This window comes from Coregonus lavaretus (assembly GCF_964263955.1).
Source record: "Coregonus lavaretus genome assembly, chromosome: 15".
Lineage (NCBI taxonomy): Eukaryota > Metazoa > Chordata > Actinopteri > Salmoniformes > Salmonidae > Coregonus > Coregonus lavaretus.
The window spans coordinates 10042225-10059835 of NC_140002.1; positions in this window are offsets into that span (position 1 = coordinate 10042225).

Below are 17611 nucleotides of genomic sequence, written 5' to 3' on the forward strand. Positions count from 1 at the left end.
CATCCATAATCCACAAGTCTTTCTTAAAGACGCTATACAGAACTTTTGCCTCTGCAGGTGGGTGCTCTTGCACCAAAAGTGGTCCCATAAAATGGAAAAAATATTGTCTAGAAATTACCTCAATGGACAGAAAGGGGCACAACCTAAAACTAAGGTTTCATAAACTGATTCATGTTATAGTATACATGTATATGAACCATTCAGGAAAGATTCAAGCCAAAATTTAAGGTAAACAATTTGCAACTAAACTTTAAAAAGCGTCTTTAAACAGAGTTAACTTGGGTTGTTTAACCTTGTATAGGTTTTATGGCTAAATAGGCTGTTGAGGATAATGGAACAAATACAACTTTGAGGGGTGAGTCACCAGCAGATTGCTCCTCTGAATCTAAACAGATGCAAAGTATGATCATAATTAAAGTTTCATACTCAGACTGACTTCACTGAACAGTTTCAGGAGGGAAAGCTGGAAGGAGTGTCTGCATCTCTATAACATGGGATTGTTAGATTTTCAATAGCAAAATAAACAATCTGTTGTTTTTTTATTCATAAATCACATCATTATTTATATACTGTATGTGAGTGGTTAGCTATAGTCCGTTAGCTATAGTCCGCTGTCACGTCTCCTCCCCGTTGCTCCCCTCGGTCTACTGAGCCACCGGTCTGAGCGCAACACCGGAATGGAAACCCAACACACCCTAATCACCTCCAGCGCACCTGCACCTCATCATCTCATCAGCACCCCTATTTAGCCCTGGACTGTTTAGTATTGTGTTGTGTGTGATTGTTAAGCGTCGTGTCGTTTATTCTCTCTTTGTTATTCTCTTTCTCATTATTAAGTAAACCTTGACCTTGTTAATTCCTGCGTCTGCGTCCTGCCTCTTCGTATACTCAGCACTCGTCACAGAATCACACACCAAACAAAAATGGATGCAGCAGGAGTTTCCTAGTGCCTCGACCAGCACCAGCAGCAGCAGGCCCAGTTGAACGCCGCCATGCAGGTAGTGCTCCAAACTCTGCATAATCTGCCCAGCGCTCTGGTTCCACCTCAGGGAGCGGCGAGTGCATCCAATCCACCTGTTCCCGTGCTATCACCCACTTCTGAGGGAACCCTCGCCCTACCGGATCGCTATGACGGTAAAACTACTAAATGTAGCGGCTTCCTGCTACAGGTTTCACTTTATCTGGCGCGTCAGCCTGGGGCATATCCATCTGACCAAGCCAGGATAGCGCTGGTGATTTCGCTACTTAAAGGAAAGGCGCTGGATTGGGCCACGGCAGTCTGGGAAGGAGAGGAGGCAGTGGCGCTTCCCTACTCCACCTTCCTCGCTTGGTTCAGGGCTGTGTTTGATCATCCCATGGAGGGAAAGGACGGGGGTGAGCGTCTCCTCCATCTACAACAGAGAGAGGGGCCCGCGTCCGAGTACGCTCTGAGCTTTCGCACGGTGGCGGCGTCGTCCGGCTGGAATGAGCGTGCTCTGTGCACGGCCTTCAGGAGAGGCTTACGGGAGGACATTAAGACGGAACTCGCATGTCGGGACGATGAGATGGACCTTGATACCCTCATCACCACGTCCATCCATCTTGATGCCATGTTGATATAGAGACGGCGTTCCCAACACCTCCCGGAGCCTCAGCGCTCACCCCATCTGAGCTATGGAAGCCATCCTGCCTCAGAGTCCTCAACCATGGAGGTGGGCAGCACCCCCTACACCATCACAGACCACAGAGCTCCTGGCAGCTCCCTATCTAGGCGGAATGACTCCCGTAGCCGCTCTGTGAGTGTTACATCATCTCCTATCACAAAACCATTGTTTTTAGTTCCCATAACAGTGACTGGTTATTCCTTCTCTTCCATTTCTACTGCAATGATAGATTCCGGATCAGTGGGGAACCTTATAGATAGGGAGCTGGTCTCTGAATGGGGGTTGCCCACCGTGCCACTGCCATCTCCACTACACTTCACCTCGCTGGACAATAAACGCCTTGGATCAGGCACCATTACGCACATCACTCTCCCCATCACCATCACCATTCCTACACTATCGGAGCACCACGAGGAGCTGTCATTACACATCGTCACGTCACCCCTTCACCGGATCGTCTTGGGATTGCCCTGGATCAGACTACACAACCCCACCATCAATTGGATCACCAAGAGGATCACAGCCTGGTCCACCTCATGCCGGAAGACCTGCCTGCCGGTGGTTTGTTGTTCCACGTCAGTGGAGAGTCCGGAGTCCGCCCTCCAGCCCAACATTCCACATGAGTATGCAGATCTCTCCGATGTCTTCTCTTCATTAAAGGCTACGTGTCTCCCTCCTCACAGGCCCTGGGACTGCACCATTGACCTACTGGAGGGACAACACCCCCCGAAGAGTCGCATTTACCCCCTTTCCATGGCGGAGACTAAGGCCATAGAGAAGTATGTGGCTGAGACCCTGAAACAGGGGTTCATCATATGCTCTACCTCTCCTGCCTCCGCCAGCTTCTTCTTCGTGGCCAAAAAAGACGGAGGACTGAGACCATGCATTGACTACAGGGGGCTGAACACAGTCACCACCAAGTACCGGTACCCCCTCCCTCTGGTTCCGTCGGCCATCGAGCAGCCACGAGGGGCCCGGTACTACACCATGTTGGACCAGAGGAGTGCCTACAACCTGATCTGAATCCGGGAAGGAGACGAGTGGAAGAGAGCATTCAGCACTACCCTACGGCCTCGCCAACGCACCTTCTGTGTTCCAGTCCTTCGTCAATGACATGTTCCGAGACATGCTGAGTAGACAGGTAGTGGTGTACATAGACAATATCCTGATCTACTCGGCTACATTCGAGGAGCGCATCAGGGACTTCCGAACTGTCCTACTCCCCCTCCGGGAACACAGTCTGTTGGTGAAGGGGGAGAAATGCGAATTCCACCAACAGGCCATCTCCTTCCTGGGATACAGGATCAGTCCTCAGGGGGTGTTCATGGAAAGAGTGAAGACAGACGCCGTCAGGTCATAGCCAGTCCCCACCACCATCAAGGGCCTACAGAGCTTCCTGGGCTTTGCCAATTTCTACCGGCGTTTCATCAGGTCCTTCAGCTCCATAGCTGCCCCGCTCACCTCTCTCCTTAAGGGTGGGCCTCAGAAGCTGGCCTGGAATCCTGAGGCTGACGCTGCCTTCAAGAGGCTGAAGGAGAGGTTCACCACAGCGCCCATCCTAAAACACCCAGATCCATCTCGTCCTTTCATCCTGGATGTGGACGCATCGGAGGAGGGCGTGGGTGTGGTCCTCACCCAGCGGCACGGTAAGCCAGAGAAAATGTATCCCTGTGCCTTTTTCTCTAAAAAGCTTACCCCCGCAGAGAGGAACTATGAAGTTGGAGACAGGGAGCTGTTGGCGGTGCTCCTCGCTCTGGAGGAATGGAGACACTGGCTGGAGGGCGCAGTCCATCCATTCTGGATTCTTACTGACCACCGGAATTTGGAGCACATACGGGCAGCGAAACGGATGAACTCTCATCAAGCCAGGTGGGCCCAATTTCTTACTCTCTTTCAATTCATTCTGTCCTACCGCCCAGGATCCCAGAATGTGAAAGCCGACACACTCTCCAGGATGCACCATACCGGAGAAAGGAAGGATATGGGGGGTCCTGTCCTGCCCTCGTCTCTTATCGTTGCACCTGTCGTTTGGGATGTGGACGAAGACATCCGCCTGGCGGCTCAGGAGGACCCAGCGCCTGGCAACGCCCCTCTGAGGTGTGTGTATGTACCCACCAGTGTCCGTGACCGCCTGCTGATCTGGGAGCACATCACCCTTATGGCAGGGCACTCTGGTATTACGTGCACCCTGCATTCTCTAGCACAAAAATATTGGTGACCCACCTTATCTTCTGATGTCTCCCGCTATGTCAACTCCTGTTCCAAAAAACTAGTTCCTCTACCAGTGCCTCAGCGACCTTGGTCACACCTGTCCATAGACTTTGTCACCGACCTCCCACATTCTGACGGCTTCACCATAGTCATGGTGATCATAGATCGGTTCTCCAAATCATGCCGTTTTTTGCGACTAACTGGTCTTCCTTCTGCTCTCCAGGTCGCTGAGGTCCTGTTCCAACAGGTCTTCCGGCATTATGGACTTCCGGAGGACATCGTCTCGGACCGTGGCCCCCAATTCACCTCGCGAGTGTGAAAGGCTTTCCTGGAGAAGATCGGGGCCACGGCCAGCCTCACTTCCGGGTATAGGCCTCAGTCGAATGGGCAGGTGGAACGCATGAACCAGGAGCTGGGGAGGTTTCTTCGTTGCCACTGTCAGGACTGGCAGGGTGAGTGGGCAAGGTTTTTTCCCTTGGCAGAATATGCCCAGAACTCCCTCGTTCACTCCTCCACGGGGCTCACTCCCTTCCAGTGCGTCCTAGGGTACCAGCCGGCCCTGGCCCCTTGGACACCTAGCCAGACCGATGCGCCCGCTGTCGACGAGTGGTTCCACAGGGCCGGACAGGTCTGGGACCCCGCCCATGTCAAATCAAATCAAATTGTATTTGCCACATGTGCCGAATACAACAGGTGTAGACATTACCATGAAATGCTTACTTACAGCCCTTAACCAACAATGCATTTATTTTATAATCAAAAAGTAAAATAAACAACAACAACAAAAAAGTGTTGAGAAAAAAAGAGCAGAAGTAAAATAAAATAACAGTAGGGAGGCTATATACAGGGGGGTACCGGTGCAGAGTCAATGTGCGGGGGCACCGGCTAGTTGAGGTAGTTGAGGTAATATGTACATGTGGGTAGAGTTAAAGTGACTATGCATAAATAATTAACAGAGTAGCAGCAGCGTAAAAAGATGGGGTGGGGGTGGGCAGTGCAAATAGTCCGGGTAGCCATGATTAGCTGTTCAGGAGTCTTATGGCTTGGGGATAGAAGCTGTTGAGAAGCCATTTGGACATAAGCGCTCCGGTACCGCTTGCCGTGCGGTAGCAGAGAGAACAGTCTATGACTAGGGTGGCTGGAGCCTTTGACAATTTTGAGGGCCTTCCTCTGACACCGCCTGGTATAGAGGTCCTGGATGGCAGGAAGCTTGACCCTAGTGATGTACTGAGCCGTACGCACTACCCTCTGTAGTGCCTTGCGGTCGGAGGCCGAGCAGTTGCCATACCAGGTGGTGATGCAACCAGTCAGGATGCTCTCGATGGTGCAACTGTAAAACTGTATGAGGATCTGAGGACCCATGCCAAATCTTTTCAGTCTCCTGAGGGGGAATAGGCTTTGTCGTGCCCTCTTCACGACTGTCTTGGTGTGTTTGGACCATGATGGTTCGTTGGTGATGTGGACACCAAGGAACTTGAAGCTCTCAACCTGTTCCACTACAGCCCCGTCGATGAGAATGGGGGCGTGCTCAGTCCTCTTTTTTTCCTGTAGTCCACAATCATCTCCTTTGTCTTTGTCACGTTGAGGGAGAGGTTGTTATCCTGGCACCACACAGCCAGGTCTCTGACCTCCTCCCTATAGGCTGTCTCATCGTTGTCAGTGATCAGGCCTACCACTGTTGTGTCATCGGCAAACTTAATGATGGTGTTGGAGTCGTGCCTGGCCTGGCCATGCAGTCATGGGTGAACAGGGAGTACAGGAGGGGACTGAGCACGCACCCCTGAGGGGCCCCCGTGTTGAGGATCAGCGTGGCAGATGTGTTGTTACCTACCCTTACCACCTGGGGGCGGCCCGTCAGGAAGTCCAGGATCCAGTTGCAGAGGGAGGTGTTTAGTCCCAGGATCCTTAGCTTAGTGATGAGCTTTGAGGGCACTATGGTGTTGAACGCTGAGCCACTAGAGGGCCATTCGTCGGCAGAAGGACCAAGCCGACCGCCACCGCAGTGAGGCCCCTGTATTCCAGCCTAGTGATCGTGTCTGGCTGTCCACAAAAAACCTCCCTCTCCACCTGCCCTGCAAGAAATTGAGCCCCCGGTTTGTGGGGCCGTTTAAGGTCCTCCGGCGGGATAAATGAGGTATCATACCGGCTGCTCCTTCCCCCTCATTACCGTGTCACCCACTTTTCATGTGTCTCTCCTCAGGCCGGTGGTTCCTGGTCCTCTGGCGGATGCCGTCCCCCGGGGTACGCCACCTCCGCCCCTGGACATTGACGGAAGTCCAGCGTATGCGGTGAGGGACCTGCTGGACTCCAGGTTCCGTGGGGGACGGCTCCATTACCTGGTGGACTTTGAGGGGTATGGTCCTGAGGAGCTGGGTTCCGGCTGGGGACTTTCTGGACCCCAAGCTAATTCGGGACTTCCACCGACGCCGCCCTGACCGGCCCGCTCCTCATCCTCAGGGTCGTCCTCCTGGCCCGCGACGTCCTGCGGCTGGAGTCGCGCGTCCGGGGGGGGGTACTGTCACGTCTCCTCCCATTGCTCCCCTCCGGCGCTCTGATTCACCGGTCTACTGAGCCACGGTCTGAGCGCACCACCTCGGCAACACCGGAATGGAAACCCAACGCACCCTAATCACCTCCAGCGCACCTGTACCTTATCATCTCATCAGCACCCCTATTTAGCCCTGGACTGTTTAGTATTGTGTTGTGTGTGATTGTTAAGCGTTGTGTCGTTTACTCTCTCTTTGTTATTCTCTTTCTCATTATTAAGTCAACCTTGACCTTGTTAATTCCTGCGTCTGCGTCCTGCCTCTTCGTATACTCAGTGCTCGTCACACCTGCGGGCCGAACTTGGTGGTTTTATTTGGCCCCCAAAGTTTTCTAAGCAAAAAATATAAAAAATGTTTTATTGTTGGACATAAAAGACTCTAAAAACACCAGGAAATCAGCTCCAAGTGATATTAATTTAATTAATTAATTTAAGAAATCTGTTTCCAAGTATTCCCACACATAATAGAGAGACATGTGATCGTATACAAATGTAAGCAAGGTTTGAAATTATTATGTTTTAGTCAAACATTATATCTGTTTAAACTTCTTGCGGTCAATTTCCAGTCTACAAATTATTTGTAATTATGTTCCGGCCCCCCGAGCATCCCCTCAAGAAAAAATTGTCCCGTGACTGAATCTAGTTGATGATCCCTGCCGTATAGTCTTGGTATTTCATACTTCCCTTTTGTAAACACAGTTGGCCACAAAAAGATCAACTTTGACGTGGTTTTGGAATTTCCTTGTGTCCCACGGAGACCAGGTCCCCTCTTCAGGGAATAGTATATTACTTGTCTGGACAGTTTGTTAACGGGTCGTTACAAAGACTAAAACTCATTTATATAAAGGACTTTTATAAGGAGGTGGATGCTTTGAAGCTCACTATTTGAAAGTAATTTGTATCATAATGACACAGCATTATTAGAGATGAGTTATGTTCAGTGGGCCGCTCATCCTTAAGTTGGGTATAGAGGCAGAGATGGACTGGCCATAGGGCAATTCTGGCAAATACCAGGGGGGCTGGTCCATCTTTAGTGCAGAAATATTATTATTTGGCTAATAATGGGGGCCTCGAGTGGAGAAAAAAATGGTCTGGTGTGTTAGAACTGCCGGGATGATTTCTTGTCACTGTCCATCCTTGTATAGAGGGGTGGTGCAGTTTGACATAAACACTGCTCACTGACTCAGTGGTGACCAGTGTTCAGTGACTCAACACTACTTGAGTCACGGCCAAAGAGGAAAGTGACTGAGGTCTGCTTCCAATTAAGAAACAGCAAGCATCTCATGTACTCCACTCTTATCTCTGACCGTGTCATTAACATGTCAAAATACTGCAGGAGGGGAAAAAAAGCAAGACAGGAAATCTGCGTCAAAGGAAATTATGCCTTTTGGTGGGGTGGCATGGAATTGCCAACAACATCTGTCTGGTAAAGGAACAGAGGAAAACAAGGCGTGAGTATTGTGCACTTGGTATACGTGTGAGAATGCGCAAGTTTCATTTGGAGCCTCAAAGAGAGTTCTTGGTACTTACTTTTACAGCCCATGAGGAGAATTTCAATACATAACCCTATGCTATTTAGCTCACTTCAACAAAAATGATTTGAGTTAAATAGATATGAGATAATAAGCACAGATGACGTATTGATTAGATGTGTATCTATCTTAAGCACTCAATGAGAGAGTCAATCATATGGTGAAAGGGAAACCCTCACTTTATTCATAGGTCCAGTACCAATGTGAAAAGAGTAGTGGAGGGCTTTTTAAATAACGCTCAGAACCCTCCCACTCCCAAGATGTCTCAGACAGATGGAAAAGGCATCTGAGCCATGGGTTGTTTGTGGAGTTTGCTCTCTCCTTATGCAACAGCCGACCACTCCACGTGTAGTTACAGTAATGGATCCCCAGCGACGGGACTATGCCTGTTCCATATGAGGGACGAGAAACTATTCTGCTGCTCTGGCCTTGGGCCTTTCATACGCCATCCATGATAACTCTCTCCTGTAGTATTTAATTAAACATTGCTTAATTCTGCTGAGCTGGGGTGTCATCTGGTCTTCTGTCCTCCTCTCTTTCTCCAAAGCTAGCCAAGAGAATGACATTCAAGAGTGCAAACCCTGAGAGACACCATAATGAATCGGAATTGTGTGGAATATTTCAATTGGCAAGCCAACAGTCGAGCATAGATCGTTGGCTGTACTTACTGTATGATAGTCAAAACAAGGGACTGAGTTCCGCAGATACCGAAATGCCTTCTAAAAAGGCATTTCTACAGTGTACTTTCCAAAGAACCGTTCTAGAAAAGTCTACGTATGTGTGTATCCCCCTTTATATTAGCCGTGAACAGAAGAACAAGATCAAGTTTTAGCACAGGCTTTACCGCTGGACACCTGTCAAAACAGAGGGTCCTGAGGATATGTGTTCATCTTAAGGGGAGGCTAGGAGAAAGGCCCCTCTATTGTCTGTCTGTCTGAGTGCAGCCCTGGGGAGGTCATGTCATGGAAGAAAAATAAATCAGGCTGCTGTGGCAAGTCTCTAATTGATTCCATTTGTGCTTGTTATCCAGCTAACGGCACTCTTTTGCATGAGGCCTTACTGTAGTGTAGGGGGAGATGGGAGCACAGAAGTAATGGTTAATCTATAAAAAATGAACAGGACAAAGGAAAGAACTATAACAGAAGCCTCAGACTGAGATTCGGAAAGTGTCCACTGAAGTGTTGGTTCAATGGAGTCCCTTATCGTCTCTAGTCGAAGACTTGATCAATGTAATTTTGATGGTTATGGAGGGTTTCCTTGGGTGATGACTGACTGTATCTACTAAGAACATTGGAATTGAGCTTGTTTGTTTGTTTCAACACATACAACAGTTAAAAATAGCTGAAGTCCAATAGTTTCAGTGCCTATTAACTGGTAGAATTGACACAATTGTTTATTGTGAAGTGATGAATATACAGAATCTGCCTCCACTTTCAGTTTATGCCAGTAATTCAAAAATAGACCTAATTCCTGAAGCCTATCAAAAGTAGCCAATATTCATTTTCAAACGGTTAGATTATTTTAAATCCGTTGTGGAAATTACAGATGGTGACTATTCCAAACGTCAAATTAAAATGTAATTCAATGTACTTTTCAAACTGTGATCTGAAAGTTATCCACAACCAAAAACAATTCATCTGATTGTGTGTTTCACAATATGCATACCTTAAAATAAATCCTCAAATCCACTAATACTGCTCCAGACGAATGATTGTGGGTTGGCTGTGGCATGATGACACATAGGACATCTGTTTGGGATGAAAGAGGAGGAAAAAAACGTTATGGAGTGATAAACCTCTTTGCTCTCCACAGAAAGTAGCCACAAACCACAATGTCTGTCCAGCCTCTCTTCTCTAGCACTAAAGTTGTTTGAGGATGCAGACAGAGTTTTCACAGTCACATGACAGTGGTTTTTGAGGGATAAACAACACATTTCGAGTAACTAATTCACACACATGGAGGTCTTGGGGACCAGTAATGAACAACCATTGGCCATGTAAACACCTCTGTATGAAGCAACAAACAGAAAGACGACCCTGCCACCTTGGCTTTAATGTTCTTTCAGGTTCCCAAGATTCACCCAGTAAACAAAAAAAATATCCTGGGGAACCCATGTTGTTTTGTCTGGAGAGAAGTTTTGCTTTAGGGTAAAATGTGGAATGGGGTCAACTCCTCTGGGGCACAAGGAGGGGTTACTATCTTTGAGAGAGGCGTTGGAGGGGGAGCTCACACTGTTCCTGAGCCTCTGCCTCACTGTGTATTTGAACTGGCAAACATAGACCGGGCCAGAGTGGACCCCCTTTTATATCCAGAAAAACAAGTGAGAGAACTTGAGCCTGAGGGGAGTTTAGTACTGCGTGTTTTAGTCTGGCCGATTGATTTCCTTTCCCTCAGTTATCAAGGGAAATGTTGAATTCATGGAATTGCAAAACATAAGACATTCTCTCTGCTTTATTAAATATCAACTAATATGAGTTGTGAGTTTAGGAAAACAATGAGGCGGCTTACATTCTGACCTGCTGGGGACCTTTGATGTAACACAAGTGTCATTTGAATAGAATTTAGACAGTCAACCATATAGGGGCCTATTTTTCCCTAAAACTCTCACAGTATCAAAAGCCTCCGGGTGAAAAACAGAACAGATACTGTAAATGAATGGGGATCAAGCCATGATCACGAATGGCTCATACTTTCATCTGCCAGGGAATGCATTTGTTAGCTGTTGGTTTGCCGCCAAAGGAAACAGTTGTTTAAAAAAAAACTTGACTGATGTTCTTCATGTCTTTGGACCACACATCTTAATAATTTGTCCAACTATTTATTTTTTAAGTTGCTCTGTGGACCGTGGATCTTTAAATGATAAGAGACCTTCCCAGGGTCATAAATAATGTCAGCTGGATGAGCTCAACCATGAGGGACATATTGGCCAAGGCCTCGACCCCACTGTCTCACTCCCTCACCGGGCACATAAAAGCCTTACTTTGACACCGTGCACAAGGACATAAACATACATTTACACAAGCCAAATACAATCTAATGGCTATCTCATAGTATGAGAGTTCACTGTACTCTGAATTGGCTGACAAGAATAACATCCATCTGACATTATTGTCTGGACTAGATGTGTGTGATTTAGCTTTGGGTTACTCAGAGGAAGTTCACAATGTCAGCCTTTTACTTTAGTTCCAGCGTTGGAGGAGCATGAGCCTTTGTAGGTACAAGCTGCAACAACAGTATAGGTCTTGATTTAAGGTGCTTGTCAAATGTCTCTCTGGTTTTGAGTGCTCTCTAAGAAGTCTTTATCCTTTCAGGGTTTTGAATATTATTCAAATATAAAAAAGCTATGGAGTGTGTGGCTGATTGACAGCACTGTATTGGTGCCAGGAACATGGCTAACGTCTGAGGATAGCAGTCCAATTCCACCACCAATTCCAGAGAGTAGTAAGAACTTCAACTCTATGACAGACCTCCAATGGTCATCAAGCAAAGACATTTAAGGTTTGAAATTCAAAAGTCTTTCCTCGATTCCTGTTTTGGATTCCTTAATTCTTCTTCCTTCTCCTCAAAATGCAATGAAGGAGAATATATGAGGTCCCTCCCATCTCCTCCAATGTGTTCTAATAAGGAAGCCAAGCAATCAAGGAATCATAGACGCAAGGAATTGAGAAAGGACTTTAAAGATTCACCCGAGGTCTTTCTGATGAAGGGTTGGAGTGTGAGATGCACGTACAGAGTGGTGATTGTCGGTTACATAACATGGAGTTAAGTCCCCAGGGTGGGACAGCTACACAGCAGAGGGAATTGTGAATGTCACATTGGGTGAACGGAAGACACAATTTCCCCATATACCATTAAATAGAGTCTGGAATGGTTGTTTGGATCTTCCTGCCTATCAGATTTTGGATTCTGAAGCAGGCTAGGATGTAGATTATGTCTGTTTGTTCCCATGAAAGTCTTAGATTGGGATTCCTACAGCACTACAGCCTGAAATGTGCCCACGGATTTCAAGCAGACATTGTAAGAAACATAGAAGTCCACCAATATGCCATCAAATCCCATTGTGTTGACGTTTCACTGGCATTCCTCACATTGTTTAGGTTGGATAGGAAAAACCACGGAATCCTGGTATTTGCTGGGCAGATAATGACATGGCAGTTACTAGAGCAGCATAGATGTAAAATGAGCTATTGTGTTTGATAAATTCATTGTCTGCCTTGCAGCATTGCATTATCCACCCACCTCTCTCTACTTTTCTTGAAACAGTACAGCACTATTTACATCTGTTATATACACACACTCAACATTACTTATACATTTGGGGTCAATTGGCAGAAAGTGAAAGCTTTAGTGTGGCTTCAATATTTGAATGCCTTCACTAATATGTGAATCATTTTGGTCATCGACTGTGGGGTCCTAACTCCCAGTGGTGGAAAAAGTACGCAATTGTCATACTTGACTAAAAGTAAAGATACCTTAATAGAAAATGACTCAAGTAAAAGTGAAAGTCACACAGTAAAATACTACTTCAGTAAAAGTCTAAAAGTATTTGGTTTTAAATACACTGAAGTATCAAAAGTACATGTAATTGCTAAAATATACTTAAGCATCAAAAGTAAAAGTATAAATAATTTCAAATTCCTTATATTAAGCAAACCAGAGGGCACCCTTTTCTTGTTTTTTTAAATTTACGGATAGCCAGGGGCACACTCCAACACTCCGACATAATTTACAAATGAAGCATTTGTGTTTAGTGAGTCCGCCAGATCAGAGGCAGTAGGGATGACCAGGGATGTTCTCTTGATAAGTGCGTGAATTGGACAATTTTCCTGTCCTGCTAAGCATTCAAAATGTAACGAGTTGTCACGATCGTTTACGGATGAGACGGACCAAGGCGCAGCGTGATAAGCGTACATATTTATTAAAGTACACAACACGAACAAAACAACACACAAACGATACGTGAAGTCCAAGGTAGACTAATAACATACCTTTACGGAACAAGATCCCACACAGACTGGTGCCAAACGGCTGCCTAAGTATGGTCCCCAATCAGAGACAACGAACTACAGCTGCCTCTGATTGGGAACCACCCTGGCCAACATAGATCTACACGATCTAGAAACTCAAACATAGAAAACTAAACATAGAAACTACACACCCTGGCTCAACATTTAAGAGTCCCCAGAGCCAGGGCGTGACACGAGTACTTTTGGGTGTCAGGGAAACTTTATTTTCTTTAGGAATGTAGTAGGTGTAAAAGTAAAAGTTGTAAAAAATATAAATAGTCAAGTAAAGTACAGATACCCAAAAAACGACTTCATTAGAACTTTAAAGTATTTTTACTTAAGTACTTTACACCACTACTAACTCCATCCGTGACACAGATGCACCAGCATTTTCCGTCCAACATCAAATACTGCTCCCTCTGACAGCTTCCTGTACCAAATGCTTGCTCGGACAGTAAATTACCTAATTGCCTGTCCTCCTCAAGGGGGGCCTATGAGTCACAGGGCCCTGGGGCCGAGGGGAGGATGCCCTCATTAGTCTGTGATGGTGAGCCTCCCTCCCTCACACACACACAAACAAACACACACACACATACACATGATTCTATGGCACCGGTCTATAAAAGTGACCCTGCAGTGCAATCCACAGGGGCCCTTTGGATCAGGGCCAGTGTGAATAATGAGATAGAACACTCACCCTGCTTTCTACTCTAGTGGTAAGTGATAAGTGGTTGCTCCATTAACTTATTTTGGGACTACGGGACTTCAACAGTTTGTGTTCGCCTAAACACACTACTTAGCCCCAACCAGACATAGAGCTGTCAAGCTCTATGTTGAAAGAAATGTGTAGTTTAAATAAATCATCTAACGGTTATTGGTGAGTTAATGGTAGAGTACATGTAACCAAATAAATAAGGTAACACTTTATTTGGATAGTCCATCGGTAGATGCTCTACAGACTATCTACAGACTACCAGTAACATTTCAACTATCTACTAACCCTTACCCTAAACTTAACCTTTACCCTTATTCTAAACCTAACCCTAACCATAACCTTAGCAAGCAGTTGCTTATCAACAGATAGTTTGTTGATAGTATGACCATATGTTGAGCATCTACAGATGGAAAGTCTAGACTATCCAAATAAAGTATGACCATACAGTGGGGAAAAAAAGTATTTAGTCAGCCACCAATTGTGCAAGTTCTCCCACTTAAAAAGATGAGAGAGGCCTGTAATTGCCATCATAGGTACATGTCAACTATGACAGACAAAATGAGAAAAAAAAATCCAGAAAATCACATTGTAGGATTTTTAATGAATTTATTAGCAAATTATGGTGGAAAATAAGTATTTGGTCAATAACAAGAGTTTCTCAATACTTTGTTATATACCCTTTGTTGGCAATGACACAGGTCAAACGTTTTCTGTAAGTCTTCACAAGGTTTTCACACACTGTTGCTGGTATTTTGGCCCATTCCTCCATGCAGATCTCCTCTAGAGCAGTGATGTTTTGGGGCTGTCGCTGGGCAACACAGACTTTCAACTCCCTCCAAAGATTTTCTATGGGGTTGAGATCTGGAGACTGGCTAGGCCACTCCAGGACCTTGAAATGCTTCTTACGAAGCCACTCCTTCGTTGCCCGGGCAGTGTGTTTGGGATCATTGTCATGCTGAAAGACCCAGCCACGTTTCATCTTCAATGCCCTTGCTGATGGAAGGAGGTTTTTACTAAAAACCTCACGATACATGGCCCCATTCATTCTTTCCTTTACACGGATCAGTCGTCCTGGTCCCTTTGCAGAAAAACAGCCCCAAAGCATGATGTTTCCACCCCCATGCTTCACAGTAGGTATGGTGTTCTTTGGATGCAACTCAGCATTCTTTGTCCTCCAAACACGACGAGTTGAGTTTTTACCAAAAAGTTATATTTTGGATTCATCTGACCATATGACATTCTCCCAATCCTCTTCTGGATCATCCAAATGTACTCTAGCAAACTTCAGATGGGCCTGGACATGTACTGGCTTAAGCAGGGGGACACGTCTGGCACTGCAGGATTTGAGTCCCTGGCGGCGTAGTGTGTTACTGATGGTAGGCTTTGTTACTTTGGTCCCAGCTCTCTGCAGGTCATTCACTAGGTCCCCCCGTGTGGTTCTGGGATTTTTGCTCACCGTTCTTGTGATCATTTTGACCCCACGTGGTGAGATCTTGCGTGGAGCCCCAGATCGAGGGAGATTATCAGTGGTCTTGTATGTCTTCCATTTCCTAATAATTGCTCCCACAGTTGATTTCTTCAAACCAAGCTGCTTACCTATTGCAGATTCAGTCTTCCCAGCCTGGTGCAGGTCTACAATTTTGTTTCTGGTGTCCTTTGACAGCTCTTTGGTCTTGGCCATAGTGGAGTTTGGAGTGTGACTGTTTGAGGTTGTGGACAGGTGTCTTTTATACTGATAACAAGTTCAAACAGGTGCCATTAATACAGGTAACAAATGGAGGACAGAGGAGCCTCTTAAAGATGAAGTTACAGGTCTGTGAGAGCCAGAAATCTTGCTTGTTTGTAGGTGACCAAATACTTATTTTTCACCATAATTTGCAAATAAATTCATAAAAAATCCTACAATGTGATTTTCTGGATTTTTTTTCTCAATTTGTCTGTTTTAGTTGACTTGTACCTATGATGAAAATTACAGGCCTCTCTCATCTTTTTAAGTGGGAGAACTTGCACAATTGGTGGCTGACTAAATACTTTTTTTCCCCACTGTATATAAGAACCACATTTGGTTCTTTGTACCTTTCGCTGGCCCACAGTTTGGAATTTACCTCAGAAATCTAACACGGGAGTTGGTTGAATTTATTTGAATTCAAAAGTGTAAGGCCTAAAGTAAAACCTTAGGCTTTGAGAGAATGCACAGAATAAGTTGTGCACAGTGCTCATTTGGGGTTTAGGGTAAAAGAGGATAATGTTACTGGGATGATCCCTGTGCGTGTCACATCCATGAACACCGGCATTGTTTCACAAATACCTCAGAGACAATGGTGCATTTTTAACACCCCTGGTGTTGCTGGGTAATCATGATCGCTTTTGATCATGACAGGCTCTAAACACACTATTAGAAATGGAATCTTGCACCACATTTTTTCACCAGGCGTAAATTCACAGTAATCCACAGTGAGCGTTTAATAAGAACACATCAAAAGAAGGAAGCAACCCAAAACAAAACAGCACAACAGATCTATAGCAGTTGTTCCATTTGGAAATGTTGGTCTCTCCGGCCAGACCTGCATGCGTCAGCCTGCATCCAATAAGTTGTCAGTTTATCTTTCTGTGTCCTGAGATCTTTCCCGTGAGCCTGCATCCTGTTTTGAGGGGTCAGAGGGGACTGCTGTATGGCTGCCAGCTCAGAAGATCTCAGTCCCTTAAGTTTCAAAGAAAGAGATGATAGAGCAGTGTTATTGGTGGAGAATAGTAATAAACTGTGCTATCTGTGCCCAGGGAGACCACTCAGAGAAACTTTTACTTGCGACAGTGTGAGTTCTATTATTAAGCATCTTCCCAGAACCATGGCAGGATTGCATTTAATGTCCCAATCTTATCTGCTCAGAAAAATTAATTACCTGGGTCATGTTCATTAGGGCATGCAACAGACAATGTTTGAAAACAGGGAAAAAATTTGTCCAGGTAGTCTCTCCCTTTTTCAGTTTGTTTTCCTCCGTTTGGTGCCAAATGAACATGATCCTGGTTAGTTGCATAGCTCCTAAAGCTCATATAGAAAACAAAGACAACAGATTCTGTTTCACGGATAATTTACTTAAGAAAATACAAAACAATATAAATAAATATTTTTACAGTAGTTCAATATAGATCCATTGTAATATTCTTCATATGCTGTACATGTAAAACACAGTGGACAGATAAAAACAGAAGCAAGGGTGGTGCAACTTCTATTTAACATTGCATTAAACTGTATGTAACACTGAAAGTGACATAACACCATCATAATCATTCTCCATTTATGCTAATATCCTTTCTTTATTAGGTCAAAAATGCACAGCCCTATCTTTGATTAGCCTGTATAAGCATGGCATCCAAACTGAACCGCCAGCCTAGCATTTCGCTACACACACGTGTGGCTTAAGATATTCATGACATTATATTATATTATGGTCAATTTATGTAAAACGTTGGTCACTGACTGTAGTCAGAGGTGGATGTCACTTCAAGCAGCAGATTACTTATTTTGTCATATACACTGCTCAAAAAAATAAAGGGAACACTAAAATAACACATCCTAGCTCTGAATGAATGAAATAATCGTATTAAATACTTTTTTCTTTACATAGTTGAATGTGCTGACAACAAAATCACACAAAAATTATCAATGGAAATCAAATTTATCAACCCATGGAGGTCTGGATTTGGAGTCACCCTCAAAATTAAAGTGGAAAACCACACTACAGGCTGATCCAACTTTGATGTAATGTCCTTAAAACAAGTCAAAATGAGGCTCAGTAGTGTGTGTGGCCTCCACGTGCCTGTATGACCTCCCTACAATGCCTGGGCATGCTCCTGATGAGGTGGCGGATGGTCTCCTGAGGGATCTCCTCCCAGACCTGGACTAAAGCATCCACCAACTCCTGGACAGTCTGTGGTGCAACGTGGCGTTAGTGGATGGA